Source organism: Dromaius novaehollandiae, chromosome 5 (assembly GCF_036370855.1).
Source record: "Dromaius novaehollandiae isolate bDroNov1 chromosome 5, bDroNov1.hap1, whole genome shotgun sequence".
NCBI lineage: Eukaryota > Metazoa > Chordata > Aves > Casuariiformes > Dromaiidae > Dromaius > Dromaius novaehollandiae.
Window position 1 is genome coordinate 35,162,718 of NC_088102.1, and position 22,789 is coordinate 35,185,506.

The 22,789-nt window shown below is 38.7% G+C and overlaps 1 protein-coding gene and 1 long non-coding RNA gene across 9 annotated transcripts in view; both read right to left on the minus strand.

Moving 5' to 3' along the window:
* The window catches only part of MEIS2 (Meis homeobox 2), a 172,349-nt gene that overhangs the window by 13,244 nt on the left and 136,316 nt on the right, over window positions 1-22,789 (minus strand). The window lies entirely within an intron of this gene.
* Window positions 331-20,918, minus strand: LOC135328475 (uncharacterized). The gene is made up of 2 exons (XR_010389377.1): window positions 20,828-20,918; window positions 331-3,030 (listed from the first exon to the last, which is right to left on the minus strand). It is a non-coding gene; the product is annotated as an uncharacterized LOC135328475 (long non-coding RNA).

Genomic DNA, 22,789 nt, shown 5'->3' on the forward strand with positions numbered 1-22,789 from the left:
GTTAAAGGAGGGGGCTTTGGAGGTGTTTAAACTGACTTTCTTAAGCTAATTTAAATATCTCACATATCTCATAGGTGTGATTCAAAGGACCTAAGTCAGCATCCATGTTCAGAGCACATCTAAACTAGATGCCTAAAATAGCCTGAGGCAGGTACTAACAGTCCCGAAGATCTCTGCCACATCTTGTATGTTTATGTTGGCCCTTCTAAAGATACCTTATGCCATTTGGAGTTGCCAGTTGCTCAAAAATCATGAAGCTGCCCATCCTGTAACCGTGAAACCATCTTAAAAAATCAGAAATTTAAATAGCATTTTTCTATTTATTTTCTGGGTTTTTGAGTTGTAATGTCACATTTTTTTAAGCTCCTCAGTCACAAAATCTAGAAAGTTACTCGAAAAGATTTTCACATAATCATTGTCTCCTGGAGCTGGGACTTTAAGTTAAACATGAAATAACTTGAGCCTTGTGATAAAATCATGAGAATTGGCAATGCTGTCATCTGTTCACCTTCGAGAAAATACGTATCTTTAAACATGTAACTCTTCGTTACCAGGTTACCTTTTTAAAGCACAGGAAAATGATTTGGCTTCTGCCAAGAATCTGATGTGTTTCACAGGGTAGCACGTACGCTGAAACTGCAAACGACGTGGAGTTACACTTGTTTATTCCCTGCGTCAGGTGTTTGTACACATGGACCATATTGGTATCTTGCCTTGGGGTCTGGTGGCAAGACAACGCAACCTTTTTCATAAAACAGAAGACAGACGGAGGAGTGAGTCCTGAGAGATGACAGGACTTGCTGGGGATTTTCACGTCCCTTGCTGCCACCTCTCCTGACTGCTTTCCGATGCTGGGAGGCCATGGCCCTCCTGCGTCCCTCGCGGCCTGCAGGCTACTGCCCCCTCTGCCATCGCCTCAGAGCCACCAGCGCCATACGCAGTGCCCGTTTGTGCTCGGGGTCAGTATTTATCAATCTCGGTAAAAGAGCAGACACTACTCCCAGCTGCAAGCCAGCCTGACCCACGGGCCTGCCGCCACCGGCCCAGGGGAAGCCCTCCCGCCATTGCTGCAGCGCTGGGCCAGGAAGTGGAGGCGCAGCACTGCTTCCGGGGTGCTGGGGGCGGGGCCTGGGCCCGGCAGGGGCGGGGCCTGGGCAGGTGCCCAATGGGCAGGGTGGGGCATGCTCCCGGGGGGCGGGGCATGGGCAGGTGCCAGCGGGGCAGCCTGGGGCGGTCTGGGGCGGTTTGGGGCAGCCTGGGGCGGCAGCAGTGACAGGCCCTTCTCTGGCTGCCTGAGAGCAGTGGTTCCCCCGGGATGGGTGTGCGCACCTCAGGGATGTGGTGGTTTTCTCTGGGTGTCCCCCTGCTTCTGCCTCGGGTTTTGTACCCAAAACGGGAGTTAGTTCTATGACCGAGCTGGGTTTTTTACATGGTGGAAACGTATAGGGGCTCGCGCTGCCTTGGGCGGCAAATACACCATGAAACCCGCGGGGAGTGAGAGCCAGTTGCAAGAATAAATCTGTTAGCATGAAGCTTAATGAGGGATTCCTGCTACAGGCACGCACACACACAAAAGGATAGGCACAGATTTCTTTACAAGCTTTCAAAACCCCTTAACTTTGGTGGAAAAGTATCATTCTTTATTCCCCTTGGAATTCCAGCTGATAATAAACACTATTCAGTGAATGTAATCACACCTGAAGCCACATAACAAAACATCCCAGCAGGTCATGATTTCTTAAGCAATGCCTGTTACTCTTTAAGAATGCCATTCATACGCAGTTATTTATCATGCACCGTAAAAATGATCTTTTAAAGATTCTTGAAAGAAGGGAGGAGACAAACAGACATACTTCCTTAGCTATTCATATCTTAAAGATAAAAAATGCAAAGTCAATAGACATAAGTTGTAGTATATAACCTCATGCTGTACTTGATTTATTGCAAATGGGAATCAACTAGAAACTGAATTACTTGGAGATTTTTACTACTGACATTAAAATTCCAGGTTTGTATACATATATCTTGCGGAGATGCTAAATGCAGTTTTAGCTAATTTGGCATGCACTTTGATTTGCTGGCACTCAGACATCCATGTTAAAGGCAGATACCAGACCTCCTATAAAATCTTAAGTTACTCATGAACTTAAAGATGTGTTAATTTATCATATAATTTATCAGAGGACAAGACTTTCAGAACTAATGAGGATCCTGCAGTTTTGAAAACACAATCAGCTTATCCAGCTTCTGACGTAGGACTTGAGAAGCCTAATTTTAGGTAACTTTTTCAAAAGAAAGTAAAGTTTAATAATGCCACATTAAAGTGACTTACGCAGATTTTTAACTGTTTCATGGTGACATTTTTTAGCCCATTCTAAATTGACCTGAAAAGGAGAGTTGTCAACAAATTTAACATCTGTTTAGCTCCCCTGATCAAATTAGATTAAGGTATTAATTCTCCTCCTTACTTTTCAGTGGAAACTACCTAAGTAGCAACTTGCCAAAAATGCATAAAGGTGTTTAGCAATTATGTACTGGATATGTCTGAAGAGATCAAGGTGCACTCACATGTCCTGTGCTATGGATATCACTGATTAGCTTGTCATCTACTCTGAAAAAGATGTAGCCCAACTCTCCTATGCTGTGTAACAGGCCAGCTGTTAGCTGTCTGTCAAGCACCTAAAGTGGACAAGTAGTCCAGGAGCAAAAATGTCACTCCTTTGATCTGGCAAGGAGCAGCTGCTGATTTATAGAGTAGGACTTTGTTCTTCCGTTCTATTTTACTTTCTTTCCTAAGGCAGAACCACAAAATCCAGCAGAAAAAAAAAAAAAGTGCCGTTCTCTGCAACATCAACAAGCTCTGACAACTGCAACAGGGTTTTTCTTGGCCCTAACAAAGCTCTCAGGCATCTCCTTTGACGCTCACCTTTTTTTTTTTCCTTCTTCTTTTTGCAATGCGGTAGTTATTGTTTAATTCAGCTTCTGTAAATGGAATGGACTGTGGCCAGCAAGCCTGGGGCATAAACACACCTGTATGAAAGAAGCCTTATTGTAGCAACCATCTACAACCAACCTGCACATGCACTACCAGTTTGTGAGTTCAGAAGGAATGTTCCATTTTTTCTGACAGCAAATTTTGCCTTAAGATAACAATTTTTTGTACCCACTGTCTTGTCTTGACCATGAAGCTTGTACACTTTTTCATTGTTACTAAAATCTGAAGGAAAAAAGTATTAGGCTAGGAAATATGAATTTTCTCTCTGTCAACCAGTGGACCTCAGGAAATTGGACCTGAACAGCCTACTTCTAAGAAAAAACAGCCAAAATAAATTTATAGAAATACACTACGGAAAGTCTGAGAACTACTGATTCTAAACATGCTGCTTCTGTTTCAGAGACAGTGATGCAATCGTAGCCACCTCCAGCTTATTCCGTTACAGATTCTACCCAAAAAACATTTTGGAGAAAGTATTCAGTAAGCAATAGGATTCGATGCAACTAACCAGACTGTGACAGTGCGAGCCCAGAGTACATGTTCTGTTCAGTTCTTTTAGAAGTGAAAGCTGTTGAGCTCAGCAGATTCTATGAGGTGATCAGTACACTGTGCTGGGTGTTAAATTCCTGCCTCTCCCATAGAAATAATCAGGGAGTTTTCTCTGCCTCTTTATTTCCTTTCTGACTGTTTTCAAGTTCATTAACCAAAAAAGCCCAAAACAAACCTACAGGCCACAAGAAACGGCTGCGGTACAACACTGCTGAGCTGGAGAGCAAAATCTTGTGTGTTTACAGATGGGGAAGGGAAGCATGCAGCAAGCTGAGTATTTGACCCTGGTATGTGGCTACACACATGCTGTGTTCACACTTCTTTATGCTGCAACTTTAAAAACAGAGAAAAAGGCTTACAAAAACAAAGATGGGAAGAGGTAAGGGTGGCGGGGGCAATATCATGAGTACAGGATATTTTGCATATATGTTAGCTTGTGGAAATAAATAAGAACTATTACAGCCAAGGCCCTAAGGGAGGCAGAAAATGATGATGTACAGGACAGTATAAAATGATATATTAAAAACTGTGCTGTCAGTGGAACAATAGAATATTAAGCAAAAGTCCATAATAATTGGCAGATATTTAGCTGTAGACATCTTGCTCTGGTTGGTGAGTGCTAAAGTATACGTGAGAGGAAAGAGAACTAGTTAGGCAATTAGAAATAATGGGCATAAATAATACACTGTATATAAATACATACACACACCCCTATGTTATAGCACTTACACAGATACACCTAATCACCTCTCAGTAAGTTGTACCTATGTGGTGATCCCTTGTGTTTTGCTCTTTGCACTGTTTTGTTATTGCAGATTCAGCTCTTGTTAATCTTTCTCTCTGTAGATACAGAATCATGTTCATTTTTCCCCTCTGATTATTCCAATACTGGTGGCAAGACTTTATCAAACCAAAGGGTCTGACAGTTTAGTAGCTAAAGATGTATCAACACTGCAGACACAGGTGAGACTGCCATGCATGCCATGTCATGCTATGACTGAAGTATCAGCATAAGTATGGGACAGCTGTATTATTTAAGTGTGCTAAAACCAAGAGGTAATTATACACATCTTCCCAGTGTCATGCTGATGAATCCTTTACTCTGTCTCATCCCATGTGCTCTCTATATCCCATAGAAATCAGGGGAAAATGCTTTAAGAATGTTACGGAGAGTTTGTTAGTATATGAATGTGTTTCATGTGCCCTGTCTTAGTTACTGTAAGCCAAACTGGGCTAAAATCAGGGAATGGAAAATTAAGAAAACACTGTGGCTCAGTCTGCACTGCCTACCACTCGATACCCAAGGTTCCTATACTTTCTGACCAGTGCTTCATCTCCCCTAGCACTCAGCCCTTGCTCCCCAGTCCACCTTGCTGGCTCACCAGAGGTAACTGCAAAGCTGGCAAGTCAGCAGTAAAGCTCACTGGTGCTCCGTAGGGGTCTTAGATGGCCAGATATGCTATGATTGAGCACATACATATGAATGTTGCACCAGCTCTCTGTTCTCTTTGCTGTTTCCATTCTTCTGAACAAGCTAAGGACAGAAACCAAGAAGGCTTGTGCTTTCTGAAGTACTTGCAGGAGTGGATTCCTATGGATTTCAGTACTGAGCTGGCTTACGGGCAGAGCAGAGCATTGTGGGAGCCACATTCAGGTTCCCTAGCTAAAGAGGAGACTGTTAATGTTTTCTTTTTTTTCCCCTTTCTGTTAAAGGAGTGACAGATAGAGAAATATTTCTTAATGTAGTCATTGGCACTTAAACATCTCATGTGAAAACTAAATCACACAAAAAGGACCTTGAAACTGAGCACATATTTCTTCAATGAAAACGGGCCAGTTCTGTATTGTGTTCTACTATCCCATAGTTTGCATACAACTGAGATGTCTGTTACGAAATGAAACCCAATCTATATAACCTATCTAATATTTATCTTTCTGTATGAGAGCAGTTTGGAAACTGTGTGTGTGATCTTACATAATTTTAATAACTGGTTGCTGACGGATTTCAATATTAACTCTGTTCTGACTGGTACACTGTTGAGTCTTAATTTTCAGTAGGACTTCACTAATTGTTCTTGCACTGCGTAGGGGTGAAAGCATCTAAAAATTTGTGTAGAAACCTGCATTTGAGCCCATAAAACTGGTAACTGCAGGGCTGAATCCACCAATGTGCTGATTGCTTTAGACTGATCTAGTAAAACACTTGGACGCATAAGGAAAATTTTCAAAAAGACCTAGTCCTATTACCAAAATCATCATAAGACCTGTAAAGCCATTCTTAATATTCACTGAAATTCAGATTTAGAAGGCAATATTAGTAAAAGGACCCTGGACACTTTGGTGTCTAATTTGTAGGTGATCTGCTACTGAGGAAACTGCCTCTAGTTAGACGTTCTAGGAATCACTGGAAGATGGGCTTAGATACCTAACTACCTTTTGTTAAAATAACCCTTTTGCTTCACACTGAAAGTGCCTAAATTTGTTAGGCAGGCAGATTTCAACTTTTTAACATCCACTCACATTAACATTTTCGGTGCTGCATATATGTGTATCATAACAGCTAGTTACTTCATGCCATAACCAAGCTCTGTCTCTGAGTTAGAGGAAGACATTTATGTCCATTCTTATGGATCCTTTAATGAGAAACATCTAGGACAGGTCTCTTCTTTCCTCTATAGCCAACACCATAATTATTTGAATATTTATCTGGAAAGAAGGAGATCAAGTTTTGCCTGCCTATACTGCTTGATTTGGAAAAGGCTTGAGCATAGGTAAGGCCCACATCCTAAAAGGATATCTGAATCACTAGGGTATTCAGTACAGTAAGCAAAGCTCTTTCAGTTCTCATTCTGAAGATGTTCCACCTTACGTAAGTAATTATACAGTCATTGTAATTAACCAGAACTTAACTCTCATACATCTTAAGTTGGAGCCCTAACCGATAGGCTGTACAGTCAAGCCCTTGTTCTTACTTAATTCTGCTCTAATGGCTAGTCGTTACATACATAACAGACTTGGCAGTCAGAAGAACAAGAAAGGCATAGCAGCGAAGAAGAGTAAAAATGGAGCATTATATTCAATAGCCGATTGATTGGGAAATTCAACTCACTTGGAACACTTACAACATTGATTCAAATCAAAGCCAAGAGAAGACCTGCAAACATATATCCTATTTAACAAGTGAATCTTCTAGCCAATGAGCCATGAGTGTAACACTCCCTCTACCCCATTTGCCTCTTTTGTGTAAAGCTTGATACAGCTGAGGTATGGCAAGATTTTGCTGGCCCCTAGAGAGATACACTGAGGCAAGGCTAATTTTGTGTTGAAGGTTGTGTGTCACTCTGGAACATGTTACTGTATGTTTATCACCATATTTGTATGAGTTCCAGCTCCTCTGTCCTTGGGGTCCCATCTATATAAAATAACCATGGGCAGGGCAATATCTTGCTTTCTGATACTGCTAGGGTTATAGTTCCAATTTTCTCAATTATATCACGTTCTAAGCAGTTTTGCTCAACAACAGAAACAAGTATATACGGGCCAAAAGTTTTTCGGCACCTCAGGGCTGGGCAGCAGCAAGGTCGGGATGTTGGAAAATTCAGTGATGGCTAAAGATAAATTTAGGTTAAAATAAAGATTGCAGATTTTTTGCTCAGTACAGGTGTACAGCTGAAATGATACACATATCTAACAGACATATTCATGAGGAAATATTTTGTATCTGTTACACGGATCTTTCATCTCTTAACTTAATTTGTTCATAAGCCAATATAATAATAATACTTTCACAAGAAATTCAATCCAAGTTTTAGAATACCTTTAACCAAACTTTGAAAGAAACAAAAAAATTTAAGTTCAGTAGAAACATATTGTAAAACAAAAAGTCTGTGAAGTGAGGGAAAAATGCTCCAAATGGGCATGCAGTATCTTCAAGCTAAATAGTTGAGCAATATGCTTGTGTACATAAGAATTTAAAAATAAATTTCATGAGCAATTCACTACAAATAAAAATAAGAACAATGTTTTCATTCTAATTTAGGGTCCAAACTGAGGAAAACACAGAAAGATAAATCAGCAGTCAGAAAAGGAAAAGTTAATTTTTGTTTTTCCCTCTGAGTAATGAAAATTATCAATAGCATGTGTACATTTGTAAGAACAGTACACACTTTTGATCTGATAGTAAAAATTCCTGTAATATGTAACTATTTTAGAGATCAAGTATACCATTATACCTGTAACCTTTCAGCATGACAAAGTTTAAAAAAGAATAATAAAAGCAAAAAATGCAAACATCCATTGACCAAAGCATCAAAAGACTTTGTCTCCTAAAAGCCAGATGAACTAGTAAAGGGGAGTTAGTTTCCATTTCCTTTTCTTGATTCTTCCCCACTTGTTATATCCAGTCTTTCCAATGTGACTATATTATCATCCACAAAATTTTTAGCATCATCATAATCATAAAAGATATATTTTATATCTTTATAAATCACATAAGTCTTAGCAGACCCTGGTAATGCCACATCTGCTTTAATCCCAGTAAATTCTAGCCTAAAACAGCATAGCCTGTGGTGTCTCACCTGAGTTCTCAGAGACATTTCAGGAAATGCATTAGCTCTGTGATTGAGTGAAATATGTACAAACAAATACAGTGGTCTATAGCCCAAGAAAAAATTAGCAGTCTAAATGGCGTTTTGACAGAAGTCTGATTTGAAGAATCTGAGTCTATGTTATATATGTCCCTTAATCACCAGACAATTCTGCTGAGATGAGTGGTCCATATAAAAGAGCTGCCTAATTTTTGCAGCCTGATACATGTTTTCAGAGTCAAAGAATTCATTTATCTAGGAGACCTTGCCTTCCTGTGGTGGAAGAAACTTGGGTCTGTGGAACAACAAATACAAAAACGTCATGTCAAATTTTGCATCCTAATTTCCAACACAAATCTCACAGTTCCCTCATTGCTGGGGCAAATCTGATGCCAAGATGTGCCACTGCTAAGACTGGTGGCTACACTTCATTTTCAGGTGTATTAAATTCAAGTAAAAAAATTGGTGAGTGAAACTTCTTGTGAACATGTTCTGCATCCAGACTAAGAAAAGAAATCATCCCGAGTGCTACCAAGATCATGGACTAGTTTTCCAATATAGCACAGTTCTATAATAACTACTTAAGCGTGCCATATAATATTAATCTTTTTCATGAACTCAGTCCCAAACTAGTTTCCATGGCGAGAAATCAAGAGGTACATACAGGCAAAGGAAAAAATATATGGATAGCCAGTGACGTAGAAAGGCTCTTTAGAAGGGAGATATGGTAGAGAGAAAGGATTTTTCAACTGAGATTGCAGAACAGAGGGGAGGGCAGTTTTAGATGAACAGAGAGCAGAGAGGAGAACACAAAAAAAGAAACATCTATGTTGAAGTAGGTTTTGACATCGTTTTAAAAAAATTTTTTGAAATTGATCCAGAAAAGGATGGTAGAAGGCTGCTGAAGTGCCTGAAGTAGGAGGTGATTTTGATGTATGTGTGAGAAGGAATCATCAGCATTTGGCACATTAGGGGGCATGAAGAACTGGGACTTAGAGTCCCGAGGGAAGGGGACTACAATAGTCAAGGTGAGAAGAGATGAAGGCACAAGCATATGTGACATACATGATTAATACTGTTGAAGTGGGAGTAGGAAGAGAGGCAGACACTGGAGATCTGAGAGAAAGAGCCACGTTAGGAATTGTATGTGGATTTTGGGCAGTGAGAGCAAACGTGAGGAGCCCTAGAGAAGTACAGAGGAGTAAGACTCATATTTAAGGGTGTCCAAAAGAGTAATGTTGCTGTAAGGGGTTCTCTGTCAGTTTTGTTTGCCAGGTTATAAACCCATCTATATAAAGTGATTAAAAAGGAGTGATCTAAAACATGAACTTTTTTTAGACAATGCTCTATTTATTGTGATCATTAGTTAGTCAAGCAATCTCTGCAATAGCTGCAGCTGTGGCTTGTTCCATCTTATCAGTACTTTTAAATCTCTTACAGTTATTAATGTGAAGCTTTTCACAGTATTTTAACATGATAAATATACTGCCCCCTCCCTTTCTTGAGTTCTCTTTTGTTTGAGTGTACTACACATCCTTTAATATCTAAATAAGTTGCTCTCAAAGTCACCACGACATAGCTACATTTTGGAATAGAAAATGCAGATATGGTCCCGATAAAGCCCTGTAATGTTTACTAAAAACTTAGTAGCTTTGAGCAGTTTATTATAATCTATAATCAGTATTGTTCTTCGTAATATAGTCCAAAGATCCAAGTCTCGAAATAGTATAATTGTGAGAGGGTGTCATCACATCAGTTGTTTAATCTTAACTGTTGTTTGCAGCGGGCAGAGTGCAGAGTGGGCTTTTACTTATGACTGTTTTAAACAGTACCTGCCTGCCCTACAACTCTCCAAAAGACTCCAGGTTGAGGTTAGCACAATAAAGAGCTTGATTTCTCTGAGCAACACCGTCATTCAGACTGACAGCACCCATTCATTCACTGGGGACTAAATAAAAAATGTATTAAAAAAAAAAAAACAGAGAGAAGGACTCGACTGTTGGACTTACTGACTCCTGAAAGAGCAGCTACACTATCATTACGACCAAGTGCATACAACTTGAGCTTGGTGCTGGCCTGCTTAAAATTACTATTTGCTATGAAGGGTTGGCAAAGCAATTTATAAAATGATGGGGTAAAAGTAAGTGAAGCCCCATTGAAAGCTTTTCCTTTCCCTTAAACAAGAGTGAACAGAGTAGGACTCTTTGTCAGTTTGACCCATTTATTACCTTTGTACATTTGCCTTTATTAACATCTATTAGCTGATTAGATTTCCCTTAGAAGTAATTGGGCATCATTAGATAATTGTATCACTGTGGCTTCTTATTGGGGAAAGGTATTAAATCCAAACACTTAATATACATAAAACCAGATGGATGTATCTGTCTGTCTGACCATCTGTCCGTTCAAGAAACCTGTGGATATTTTTAGAGAATCTAAAGTAGTTACGCCACTTAAAAACAAAAGAGGACTTTTTAAAGAAGGAAAATATACTTAATTAAACAGGTGTCAAAATTATTTTCTTGTCAACATCCACAATATCTATGACACGGTGATGTTGTGTAATCGTTCCTATGGAATACTGGTTCTCAGAACCATAATGAGTTGCTATTAGAAAAAGCAGGGAAGTAGTATCCCCACAGAGTTATCTTCTAAATTATTTATACTTGCAACACTTTCACATAATGGCAGTTTTAAACTCAAGCAAACAAAGCAAACCACACAATAAAGAGGAGGAAGAGAATGTACAGAAACCCTTTCTAAATGCAAGTAGATAGAAAGGTGAGTCAAACAAACTGATCAGATTTAGTTTCCTACACAAATCCTCATGAGGTTTGCAATAGACATCATCAAAGCTTTTGAGGGTTGTGTCACCTTGATAAAAGATTGAACGGCAGCGTATCTGATTTATCTCTCACATCTAAAATGTAAAGGAATGCAACTTTATTTGTCTGGTGCAAGTTTGCTTATTGTCTTTGAAATTCCACAGTGGACCCCCCACAAAAGGTTTAGCTATCAGAAGGGTGCAAACGACAGCAGAGCCTCGTATTGCTGTGTTATATTCATCCCCTAGGCTATGGTGTTAGGTTTGCTCAGGAGTTTGGGGGTTTGTTGCTGTTTTTGTACAACCTTAGCATTGTGAAGTACTTACTCTACTTTCCACACGTGCCTTACTAATACACAGTGTAATGATTAACACTTTAAGAACTCAACACTTTTCAGAAATATTGAGACGGGATGTCTTTTTTAAAAAATGTACTTCTGCCAAACACAAGTCTGCTCAGTGCAAAGAGGATGTGGGTGAATCTGAAGACGAGATAGCTCAGACTGATCTAATGATCTCCTGATCTTAATCTGTTTACATTTATGCACATATAAAGACCATCCTGTTCACTTTCCATTAACTGATCCATGAGTTTTGTTTTAACCATCAAAACAAATTCCTGGTGAAATTGTTATCTTACTAACTTACCGAGCAGCTAAATTTAGTTACTTTAAAAGCAAATTTCTACTCCACAAAAAGAAAGAAAAATCATAACGCATGTTTCCTCCCCCCTGCTTCCTGTAAAATGAGTATCCAAATATTGTCAGCCTTTTGTCAGTCACAAAACAAGTAAGTTTTAAAAGTACCCACTTATTCTGAGTGCCCCTGTTTCTGTGCATTTGGATTAAGGTATGCAAAATAAACACACAATGGTAATGTTGGCTGCCTTTTTAAGCAAAGTGACCCTTGTATGTACAAAAAACCTGATCTGACTTACGCTACTACTTCACTTTCACACCAGCACCTTCATTGATTGTAGTGGAGTTACATTAGTTTAAAACTGAAGAGTGGATCAGGCCCTATAATCAGACATATGTTTTCCACTAGATAATGGCTACTTATATATTTATGAATTTTAAAATGCTTTTCAATTCAGCTATCATTGTCACTATGTGCAGGAAGTAAAGAAGTAAATTGCAACCAAGCTTTTAGGGGTTTATTCCCTCATGAAGCACTTGTATTGTGAGTGTCAGGGGAGGGCAACTGTATAGTGCCCTCTGCATAATAAATGACACTGTTGAATATTCTTAAAGCAATGTCTGTGTGCATGTGGTTTTGGGGACAGGGCTATTATCTATTGCCTCTTAAATTCCTAGATACTATGCCATCATTTCCTTAACTCAGCTTCACAGAAAGTTTCAAAGAGGTTTCAGATAACTGAATCTATTCTGTCGTGATCTCCCATAGAAACAGCGAGTACTCATAGGGCTGTAACAGGTTTCAGGCAAATGTGTAACTCCAGTGTCAATTGGAATTATGTGCAGAGACTCAGAGCAGAAATAGTATATAGCTCTCTGCTCCCAAACATGACAATCATAATAAACCTTAACCTTGACATTCCTTGCTTTCCTCAACCACAGCTAAAAATGCTGTACACATTTATACCCTCTAATGAACCAGCCATTAAAGTGAAACCACAGATCTATACCAATAGATTATCAGGAAGAGAAGTGTGAAGTGAACATTTGCTCATTGTAGTATCGTGGTAGTTACAAAGAAGAAAGACCTAATAGATCATCGTCTTCATCCTTCTGCAAGAGTAGGGGTTAGCCTACCAACAGGCATCTCATCAGCTACCAAAATGTCAGTTTGTAAACTGGATAGTGAAAACACGCAGCACAAAATCCCAGAGGACAAAAATTCCGACTCATCACAGTAAATTTGGAAAGAAAATGATGGGTGCTTATTTCACTCTTCTTTGATGGCAATACACAGGAAAGACAGACTACTGACTGAAGTAGGGGGCTAAGATTCAAGAACTTTGTGTTTGGTTTCGGGATCTGCCACATATTTTCTTTGTTAACATGTATAAATCAACTAATTGTAGATGGTGACTCTGATTATGAAAAGAAATGAAGATATAAGACTTGGTCTTTCAGGAGCAAGTAGGCAAAGAAAGAACAGGAATGAGTGGAGTTTAGACTTGACTCCTTTCCCACCCACACCTCCTTTAAGCCAAGGAAATAACCAGCACTGAAATGATAGCAACATATAGCAGATAGTGCTCAGTAATGAATACATATCACTATAATGAGCAAGGGCAAAGTAGGAAATTGTGCTTTTGCTATGCCTCAGAAATATTCTCTATGCTATTCCTACAGTTCTACTAAAAATCAAACCCTACCTGAAGCTCAGTTTCCTATTAATAGGATATTAATTATTACTTCTTTATCTCACCTCTCATTTTCCTTATGTTGTGATGATACATTTTCTATTGTTTTAGGTAAATTGACAATGAAGAGTACAAAAATATTTAGATACTAATATATCCATCCTTTACACTGCACAGGATTTACCTTCCTCTGATTGAAATTCTGATGATGGCTGAGGGCCTGATTACACTAGTTACAATTACTAGAGTCTGGTTTAAAATTTGTTCTGCAACTGCTATTCACATGTAACTTTTCAGAAGTCTTTTTAACATTATTTTTTGTGGGATAATTAGCCCCATATTTAAGAATTCTAATCTCATATAAATGCTCAATCAAAACACATATTTTCCTGTGAGCTAAAAATGCCTGGATTTCAGTTTTGATTCTCAAAAGAATGTTATTGTTCCTGCAGGACGTGCAATGGAATATAAAAGAGCACTTCACCTCACCACTTGAATTGGATGAGGTTTTTTCTTTTCTTTTTTCTTTATTTTTGAGTGTTTAATTGATTATTGTTTTCTGCTTCTTTTTCTCATCATCTTTATCTTTTCCTATGTGTGTGAATTTACTGCTATTGAAAAACCCACAGAAAAGTTCTGCTGTCCTTATACTGTGCTTCTCATTTCATCTGCTTAGAACTCCTCAAAGAAAAAAACCAGTCATTTTCAGTTTCAAGACCCATTCAGTTATTGGTCTGTCTTTGGGGATTGCCTGTGAGTATGCCAAATAATGCTGACCCTATGATGTGTACTCCAAGATCCACCTATTCACTTCTCACAAGCCACAAAACCAATACTGGTAATCAGCTTTTGGCAAATACTGATATGAACTGGACTAGAACTCCTGACTGAATTTGCAAATGTTTAGGTATATGAAATACTTCCTTTTCCATAAGATAAACAGTATATCAGTGTGGTAGACAGAAAAACTACCATGTCCTCATGAGTCCATCCGTCAAGGCCTCCCTCAGATAATGGGGAGGAAAGAGATGGAGAAATAAGAATCCCAGGAAGAAGTCTCTCACCTTTGCAGACAGCAAGAAGAAGAAATTCTAACCAATAATCAGAAAGAAGAGGAAAAATCAACTACTGAAAGTGGGAAAGAAAGGACAGCACAACATACAAGTAAAGGAAGAGCTTATCATACTTCCAGAACTGTGCACAGCAAAGTGGGGCACATAGAGTGTTTGATTGTTTTTAAAATACATTTGTGGGCAAAACCATATCTTGTGCCAAAGAAACAGAATTTAAACTGGAGCAAATAACAATGGGATAGCTTCATTATCATGTTTGAACAGGAGTTATTAAAGCCTGGTTTAAAAAACAAAGAGAAGAACATTGATGTAGATTCAAAGACTGTGGCAGAAGGCAGGGCAACTATTTTTTATCTGATTCTCATGAGGAAATATATAAGCTTCTGGGCATTTTGGTTCACCTCAGTCCTATTTACTTTTAATACAGGCCTGTTTTAATGGTTTTCTTTTAGATATGTTTACTATTAAGCAAATACACTTGAAATGCTTTGTAACAGGTGGCTCATAGGAAAACACATCCCATCAGCTGTCTGTGAAGTGAACAATGTGGAGGGGAATGGCAAAGCCAGTTCACCCTGGCTTCTAGTGAAAGAAGCAACCTTCCAAGGGCCAACAAAAGAATTAGAGATGGGACTGAGCTGCAGTGGTGGGATTCAGCAGTTTCCAGGGATGCAGTTCTAGGCCCATCACAGGAACCTTCTGATTTATTTGATACTGATATCATCTGCTTGTTTTGCAGTGGCTGGAGAAAAGAATCTGTGTGCCGTTTTCTGATCATCCCAATGTAAGCAGAGTTCTGTGTTTCCACTGATACAACTCATGCTTCATGTAGCTTGTGTCCCCTTAAAAGACTATTCCTTGAAAATAAGCCCTCAGTTAACCAGATTGCTGTGCAAAATCATGGGCAGAGTAGACTATTAGAGACCAAGCATCAAGAAAACATGGGTAGCGGCATTGCTGGGAGAGAGGCTGTAGGAATAATTTCCCTTTGTATTGTCCCCATGGCGGTATACCCTGCATTACTACTGTACCACAGTTTGTTTAAATTAGTAAATGGTAAAGTTGCAAATATACTGGTGATAATTCATATGCCCAACATTTACTGGAGTATACAATCATAAAAGCTGTGCTCTGAAGTCAAGATAAAATACTTGTATCAGGTACATGTTTTGTAGTATAGCTTATAGATATTTCTCTGCAATTTCACGTGCTGGTGAGAGTATAGATGGGCTGTAACACCTCTATGGATCTTCACATATCTGCAGTCATCTGCTGTTCTCTTCATGTCATGACACATGAAGAAAGGAGGGGATGAACAGAGATGGCTACAGTCCCTCACCTATGCAAGAGGGTTTCTTTCCTTCCCAGTTTTCTGGAAACTCTGCAGTATCTCTAGGTACTGTCCTGCAAATGCTGTTTCCATAACTTACTACAACTGCTAGTTAAGGACTGATTAAAAATTCATTGACATCTATGGAGAAACTCCATGTCATTTCTGCGGGCTTTGAAACAGGAACATGGAGTATGTAAAGGAGAGGTTAAAGGAATGAAACCACTTTGAAACTGTCATCCTAACCTGCCAGCTCCTAACCACCTCCTCACTTATATAACCTACATAATGCCCCGATGTGACATTCCAGGAAAGTCAGAGAATGAAGCAGCAAAGCACTTTTATATTTAGGAGAAAATGTTTTTTTTTTCGTGTTTTTATGTTATTTTTATGTTTTTATGCCTAACATATTTTAATGCTATTTTTATATATTTTTATCTTGCTTTATAATATATTGTCATATAGCAGGAAAATACACTAGCATGAGATTCCAGCAAATGGCTTTTGCAGTTTTCAGCAGTTTACCTTTATTACCTCAGTGCTTAATTACTTAATGTTTCAACACCTCTGTGGAAGCATGCAGCTCCACCTCAGTGTTAAAGCCTTCACACTGTTCACACAGTGAATCCACTTGCTTACTTCACTGCTAATTCTTATTGCTAGAAAGGCTATGCAGCCTGTTACAATCTTCTCAAGTGATTGAATAATTTAGGGGCCAGATTTCCAAAGCTATCCATGGACCGAAAACAGACATGTGCTTTGTGGTATATAGCAAAGCATGTGAGGGCCATTTGAAATAGACCCACCGTTCCTTATTACACATGTATGTGTATGCAGTGCACAGAGAGCTTTGCATCTCTGCTGGAGCATCTACGAGCTACTGTATTATGAACAATACTTCTAATAATTAGGCATTCTGGACCACTTGTCAGAAGAAAGGAAACCAAAAGTTTCTGAGTAAAGTTGTAGGAAATATTTGCAGTGGACATAACCACATAAAGCTAATCTAATCCTAGGTTCCAGCAGAAAAAAATAAACCCCAGCCCAGGTTCGTAAAGCGATTCTGGACTGATCTTTAATTTTGCATCACCATGTATCTTATTTCAGAACTGAAAGAAATATCATAGCCAAACTGAAGCTCAAACTGCAGCGCTGCTTCTGCATTTGTCTCTTCTTTTTAGAGAGAAACAAAATTTAACATTTGAAATGAAAGTTTTTATACATAAAAATAAGCACTAAGTCATGTGGCTGAGGAATAAAGCTCCTCCTCAGAAGTGCTTTTATGCAAACAGGGCTCTCCAGAACTTAGATGTGCCAAAGACTGTTGGGACTTGCTCTCCCTGATTTAGCAGTTTACTTAAGCATGTGTCTGTCTATAAGCACATAGATAACTTCATTAATATCAATGAGACTACTCACATACTTAGGCAGGTGCTATAACAGTGTAATGGAGTCTCATCTGAAGAATGAGCTTTGAGAATGTTTGTTCCTGAACAAGTCAGCCAAGAGTCATTTCATTTATTTTTTTTAATGATCCAAACTATTTTGTCCTTTGTGTGTGTGCAGTGTGAAGGAAATTCTATATGGTTGTGAAGTTAACAGAAAAATCCTGATTTCTTTTTGCATATATAAAACAGAAATATTCCTAGTGCCTTACAAAGCACTTCATGGCTGGTTTACAGAACACTGTACTCATCAACATAAAATACATACCATTTTTTAAATGTAGTGGTTTTTTTTAAAAAAACAGTTTGTTACATGTAAAATGGCACATTCTTCCTATGGAGAGAAAATAGAGTCTTTATTAAGGGCTCACAAATGAACAAGGCCAGGCAATGTAAAAACCTGTAGAAACTTTTCTTTGGGCTTGATTTACATTGAAAAATATCAAGTGAAATATAGCATATTTTCTGTTTTTTCATAAGAGGGTGTATAAAAAGAAACCCTTCAAAATACAACCTTTTGAGAACCACAATGAAAATGAATTTTTAATAAGGTTTGCCTTGATGAGGTCTGACTTGGCCAAGACGACTTTCCTACAATGCAAGTGCAATATAGAAGTATGACTTGAAAAAATCTGTATAGACTGTGAATTACATCAGTCATTGAACTGGATAAAGAAAACAGAAGAAAAGGAAGAAATGATATATTCCAGTAGAAAACAAAGAACAATTGCAATCTAGTTAAGGTGCCACACGCATTCTATACTATAATTTTCCTAATTCTATATAAATGACATTCTATGATGACCTAAATTTTGTAAAGCCTTTCTGCTTCCATTTATAGCTTTTAAGATAAAACACAGAATTTTCTTGTCTCCGCCATCTTTAAATTAACCCATGCTCAGCAAAAGGTTAACATCAGTCTCTTACGACTTTGTTTTAAGTATATGAGAATAAAAGCACATCAAAGCATAATCTAAATCGTCCAGTTTCTCCCAGTGCTCAGTTCCACCTGGAAATTGCTCTTTTATCATTGGGAACATCTAACTAATGAGTTCACCATCCAATTTTATCCTCTAAAAAGAAAGAAAAGTAAGGGAGCTGAGTCTTCGGTTCGCTGAGGAAAGTGCTTCCCTTCTGGATTATTCAGCTTTGTATACTCGTCAGCAGACAAGACTGCCTCTTTGAAAATTCAAACTTGGGAGAATGTTTGCCAAGCCAGTATTCCTGATTCTTCACTGGCCAGCATCTTGGGCACAAATGACAATTTATGCAAAGAGAGTGTAAAACACCCTTGGTATACTCTTTGTTTAATAGCTTTTGTCGTTTTTTTGTGCACTGAGTGGGGAAGTGATCACACTAGGTGCAGAACATTTACAAATCAGCTTTAGTCGCTTCTTTCTGAGCAGAAAAATTTTAGCAGGGCACATGCCTCTTAGGGATCTCATGTTCTTCAAGCACTTCTGGTCTTTATCTTTCGCTTATTTCTGATGCTAAATGGTAGGAAAAGCTAATTCTCTCTTTATCTTTCCATTGGCCAGATTCTCACTTGATGTAAATCAGTTTATCTCAGTTATGCTGGTTATTATTATAATGTTGATTTTCACTGTTTGATAACTTGTGTCAGGGCCTTAGAAAGTTCCTATCACAGCACTATACATCCAGAGTACTTCAGTTTGAGCACTTGAGTGGCAGTAAGGCAGTCGGGGCTACAAGGAAGGCTGTTTGGTGGGCTTGTTGCTGCCAAATGGAAAGGGGAACATATCCTAAGAATATATTTACATTAGTGCTTCCTACCCCCAAATATACGAGTTATCTAACAGTTTAGGAGAACAAGTTGTCAGATTTCTTTTTCATATCTCATTTCTCAAGCTAGGAACACACCTTGAATTCAGGCAGTCCAATGTGAGTAGGTTTTGAAATGCAAAACTCAAATGCCGTGGTAGGCTTGGACTTCAATTCATTTCAGGGAAGATGTGAAAGTGCATTTGCCACCTTACTGTCAGCCCTCCAGGGAAAAGAGGTTCAATATAAGCATAAGCACTGACACCTCACAGCAACTTGTTGTGAGACCAGTAGCACTGATCAGCTAAAGATGTTTAAATTGTGCAGAGCCACTTACTTTGCTGTGTTTACACCAGGGCCAGTAAGTCTGGATCATATCTGGATTTTGAAAATTCACTAAAACTATGTTGTTTTGGAACTGAGGTCTTAAGTTTGGGCTGACCTTTCCTATCCTAGCTCAGAAATGTAGGTAGCTCAAACAGTTAACACTGTAACTAGAATTTTACCAGCCACAAGAGTCTGGTAAAGGTATGGTACAAAAATGTTCTCCTCACACAAACTTTCAATCAGTCTGGCTTTCTTTACAGTTTGCAAAATTTGGGTTGGACTGACTTCTTCGCTCTGACTTCTTCTAAAAGATAGGCAGGGTTAATGGGTTTTGTTTTTTGTTTTTACCACTCTGACATCTTTTTGAAAAGAAAAGCCTAAACGATACATAGAATTATGGCTCTCAAATAGCAGATAATACTGTAGAATCCTCTCTTCCTACGTGTTTTGCTTAGAAGTCTGTGGGAGAAGGGGGAAATGCAAGAATTCAATGAAACATAAGCAGCAAGTAAACCTTTCTATCCTCTTCAATTACACAAAAATAGGAAGGGAGCATCATTTTCAAAGGAACAAATGTTACACAAGACATGCCCTTTAAATCCTTTTTAAGGCTCTGTGACCTGTGAAACTATCTGCAATATCAGCAACAGAAAGCCTTCCACAGAACAAATGCTTATGTTTTATGTGTACTGTATTTGCTAATCATTAGTTCATAAGCAAGAGCAGATATACAGTGTGCTATAAATAATGGCGTGAATGTAAAAGTGAATTGATCTGTCTGGCTATCTAGTAATACTGCTGGCAGAGAACCAGTTTTGAACGGCTGCCAACTACCATAGACCCAGCCAGTGATTTGTCTAGGGGTCTTGCCCTGTCAGGCAGAAAACAGTCTTAAGCTGAGCTCCCAGAACTGTGAGCACCGCCTACTGCTCAACAATGAGCATTTCCTGCAGCGTCCCCTTTACCCTGCTAGTTAAATAGCAGAAAACATGCACGAGTTACCAAGATATGAAAGCACGCATCTAAAAATATGAATCGCTGGATAGGGAGGTCAGCGTGCCTGTGAACTGAAGTGAAATACATTGTTCAAATCGACTACACACACACACACAGTGAGAAACTGGGAGTGAGACACATGCGCGCGCGCACACACACAGACACACACACACACACACACACACACACACAAAATATGCTAAATGTATTCTTCTACTGTAGACCTTACAGCATTTCACAAACGTACATAGTCACGCTGCCGATATCCTCATGGGTGGGGTTGCAAACAGCCAAAAGAACGGAAGCATTTATAGTGATCTAGATATTTTTAAGAGGATAATTATGCTAAATAATGTGATTGTAAGAGAAACAAATGGGGTGGGGCTTTATTACAGGAAAGAAAGGAGGTGGCTCAGAAGCAAGTCCTGACAGCAAAACTATTTCCCCATCTCTAGTGCAATGGAGCAAAATGGTGGGCTAAATTTCCCCTCTTCCTTTAAGTCAGTTATGCTGATCTACTTACTGCATTGCTTGAACTAGTTTTCCCTATGTATAAACATGGAAAGACAGCTCAGGCAGCAAACTCACCTCGGGATGCCTTGCAGGGATTCAGTAATGTGCCTGCTTGGCACTGTTTCTTGTATCCCTCAAGGCTGTCTCCCAATCTCTTTGTAAGATCAGCCCTGGCTCAAAAAAAAAAAAAAAAAAAAAAAAAAAAGTCCCATCAAATGATGCAGTTCAGCTTCATGTAATCTATCTTTGCTAGGTGATTCTGATTCACTGTTTAGTACAGAATCAGGGTGCGCGCGCGCGTGTATGCGCGCATGTGTGCTAGCAGACTGATTATGTCTGTTCAGTATTTATATTCCTGTACAAACCTACATATTATCTTTGCTCATAGAGAGAGGGCAAGTTGCTAATTAAGTACCGGTAAGTTGAATTTCTTCAAAGTGATCCAAGATTATAGATTAGAGACCACAGGACTCCGAGGCTGCTGCTTTGGTTTTGAATTTGTCATTGCTATATTGAATTTTATAAATACCAACTAAATTCAAACAAAACTGATTTAGATTTCACCTCATCACTTAAAATATATTTTGTAGAGTACAGCCTGTGCAGTAATCCTCTGCTATACTTTAATTTGGTTTTAATTTTATAGGCCCTGTTTTAACTGCATATTTCCAGACCTTTATTTCTCTCACAGCTCTTAGCAAAATGGTAGCTCATAAACACAAGCTCTGCTGTATAGACTTTGCATTTCATCCCAAAGTATTTCCTTTTTTATAGCCATGGTCTTTCCATCTTAGTGCTCTGAGCTTGGGTCACAAATCTCACTGCTATTCCAGTGTGTGACATCTTCGCTCGTTTGCCGCTGCTCATTAACAAACAATACTGCTGTGAAATTGGTTTAATGACAAAGTAATAAAATTGCTATTCTGCTCACAGATTGCCTGAGGCACTTTGAGCTCCTACAAGGCTTACTGTGGGTGCCAAGATACATTAAGCTGCTTATTCGTAAAAACTGCATCATCCGTTTTTTTCACAGGTTTTCTCCTTTCCCTATCTAGCCCCTGCTTCTTTTTATCTTCAAATAAAAAGATATATTTGCTTATGTTCTTCCATGCTGTCAAATTTTTACTTTCATGCATATTTCTGGAAAATGAAAGTGTATTTCATTTCATTTTTCTTTTTAAAAGGTCACTCTGTCCCTATTGCAAGGTTGTTCCTGGACTCCAAACCCTGAGCAATGTAACATTAAGGGGGACTTATTTTAATATACTGTATTATGTAATTGGGAGACTGGATAGAGTTAGTCCTATTTTAGGCATAGCTTGCTAAGAGAACTATTTATAGAATGGGTTTCCTTTTTTAAAGAACAGATTTGTGCAGTACAACTATTTTCTGCTGTGATTTTAAGGCTAAAGCATTTTTGTTGTTTTTTGTTTTAAACATTAAAACAGTCATCTCATACCTGGTTACTTTTCATACCCAAATTTTATGAATAATAAAATATGTTAGGGTAAAGACAACAAAAAAGCTTTAGCAAGCACGTGGTTTTCATAATGAACTGCATATTTTAGAAAACTATTCTTTTTTCATTTGTGTGAGGCCCATAAGGACCCAGAGATTTACTGCTGGCAGACAATGGCGAAACAACCCAGTTGCTCTTTGACAGGTGGACAGGTCCTGGTAATCATAGCCAGACATCTTAACGCTACCCAAGTGGTGTAAATAAGCACACAGAGCACTAACCAATATTACTTTCTTACTTTTGCATTTTTAAGCTAAACATTTATATTTTTCCTCTGTTTCTTTCAGGGAATGATTGTCATCTCTAAACCCATCGCTATACCTACACACACGCATACATCCACACACACCTTTCTGAGTTACTTTTTAGGGAAAACAGTGGAGAAAACCCTATTTCTTAAAGCCACTTCCAGCACTATAACAAGTAATTTGACCTGCTGAATAGCTTAGGAAATGTCGTTTGGGTACCTGCAATGGTTAGCTAGCAGTGGAAAAACTGGTTCAGAAACAATAAGACCT